Below are 2,500 nucleotides of genomic sequence, written 5' to 3'. Positions count from 1 at the left end.
CTACACACACTACACACTACACACTACACACACTACACACTACACACTACACACTACACACACTACACACACACACTACACACTACACACACTACACACACACACACTACACACTACACACACTACACACTACACACACACACACACACTACACACTACACACTACACACTACACACACACACACTACACACTACACACTACACACACTACACACTACACACTACACACACACACACACTACACACTACACACACTACATTACATTACATTACATTTGGCTGACGCTTTTTAACCAAAGCGACTAACAACATGGTAAACAGTAAGTTTTAGAACAATTCTCACAATTTTAGGACAGTTTAAAAAAAAACATTAGAGTACAGTAAGAATAAGTGCGTCGGTGAGTGCTGTTTTTAACAGTTACTTGTCAGTTTAAAACGGCTGGTGAGTGCTAGGATCAGTAAGACTTGTTGTAAGTGTTGCTATGAGAGTAGATGTTCTCTAAAGAGCTGGGTCTTCAGGAGTTTTTTGAAAGTGGAAAAGGATGTCCCTGCCCTTGTAGGAACTGGCAGTGTGTTCCACCAACGAGGAACAACAGATGAGAAAAGTTTGGATTGGTTTGAGCGCACCGGTGGTAGAGCTAGACGTCGTTTGTCAGAGGAGCGCAGCGGTCTGGAGGTAGTGTAAGTCTGTATGAGGGCATTCAAGTAGGTGGGAGCAGAACCGGAGACTACTTTGTAGGCAAGCGTTAGAGACTTGAATTTGATGCGGGCCGCCATAGGTAGCCAGTGTAGCTGGATGAGCAGCGGGGTAACATGTGCCCTTTTGGGTTGGTTGTAGACCAGGCGCGCCGCCGCGTTCTGGATCATCTGAAGTGGTTTCACTGCGCAGGCTGGGAGACCTGTCAGGAGGGCATTGCAGTAGTCGAGTCGTGAGATGACTATTGCCTGAACCAGAAGTTGGGTAGCATCTTGAGTCAAGTAAGTCCTGATTTTCCGTATGTTGTAGAGTGCAAAACGGCATGACCGGGCGACTGAGGCAACATGATCCGAGAAGTTTAGTTGGTTGTCAAGAACAACTCCTAGATTTCTTGCAGTCCTGGTCGGTGAAACAGACAGGGAGTCAAATTTGATGTTGATGTCGTGGTGTATGGTAGGTTTAGCTGGGATGACCAGCAGTTCAGTCTTTGAGAGGTTCAGCTGGAGGTGGTGTGCCTTCATCCATGTAGCTATGTCTGAAAGGCAATCCGAGATCCGTGCTGAAACCAGGGGGTCGTCAGGTGGAAAGGACAGATAGAGCTGTGTGTCGTCTGCATAGCAGTGGTATGAGAAGCCGTGCGAGCGGATAATCTGTCCCAAGGAGGTGGTGTAGATAGCAAAGAGGAGGGGGCCCAGCACTGAGCCCTGGGGGACCCCTGTGGTGAGATGGTGAGGTGCGGATAGCTGACCAAGCCATGATACGTTAAACGAGCGTCCTGTGAGGTAGGATTCAAACCAGGAGAGAGCAGAACCGGAGATTCCCATGTCAGCGAGTATAGAGAGAAGGATACGGTGATTAACCGTGTCAAAGGCAGCCGATAAGTCAAGCAGGATGAGTACTGATGACCGAGCGGTCGCCCTGGCTTCTTTTAAGGCTTCTGTTACAGACAGCAGAGCCGTTTCGGTAGAGTGGCCGCTTTTGAACCCAGACTGATTTGGATCCAGAAGGTTGTTCTGTGAAAGGAAGTCAGAGACCTGTTTGGAGACTGCTCGTTCAATGCCTTTGGATAGGAAAGGCAGTAGTGAGACAGGGCGGTAGTTCTCGACTTGAGCAGGGTTGAGAGAAGCTTTCTTAAGTAACGGTGTTACCCGGGCCATTTTGAACGCTGTTGGAAATGTGCCGGAGGTTAGCGAGGAATTGATCACATGTGTGATAGCTGGAGCGATGGTCGGGCTGATGGACTGAAGTAGGCTCGTAGGTATAGGGTCCAGCGAGCATGTGGTAGGACGGCTGCATGTCAGGAGTCTGGACACTTCACTCTCGGAGAGAGGCGTGAATGCTGAAAAAGATGTTCCAGCAGTCCCTAGAGGTTGTAGGAGTGCGGTATCTGAGTCAGATGCGTTGAGTGGGCATGTAGAGAATTGACTGCTGATTGCCGCCACTTTGTTTGTAAAAAATGAGGCGAGGGTATCTGCAGTAAGGCTGGATGGAGGAGGAGGAGGCAGCTGAGGGTTGAGTAGCGATTTGAAGGTTGAGAAAAGTTTTCGAGTGTCTGTAGCGCTGTTGATTTTGTCATTGTAGAAAGCCGTCTTAGCAGCAGTGATGCTGGCTGAGAAGGAGGTCAGGAGTGTCTGGTAGTTTTTGAGGTCGTCAGCTAGTTTGGATTTGTGCCATTTCCTCTCCGCGGCTCTGAGTTTGGTGCGCTGCGATCGGAGGGTATCATTTAGCCATGGATGAGAATGTTTGGATCGAGCTGGCCTTGTGGTAAGAGGGCACAGCTCGTCTAGACACGAGGTCAGTGTG

The 2,500-nt window shown here is 49.1% G+C and overlaps 1 protein-coding gene across 1 annotated transcript in view; it reads left to right on the top strand.

Annotated features, from left to right (window-relative positions):
- LOC121716790 (nesprin-2-like) overlaps nt 1–2,500 on the top strand; it is a 110,834-nt gene that overhangs the window by 49,571 nt on the left and 58,763 nt on the right. The window lies entirely within an intron of this gene.

This window comes from Alosa sapidissima, chromosome 1, assembly GCF_018492685.1.
Source record: "Alosa sapidissima isolate fAloSap1 chromosome 1, fAloSap1.pri, whole genome shotgun sequence".
Taxonomy (NCBI): Eukaryota; Metazoa; Chordata; class Actinopteri; order Clupeiformes; family Clupeidae; genus Alosa; species Alosa sapidissima.
This window is presented reverse-complemented; position numbering and strand designations above follow the sequence as displayed.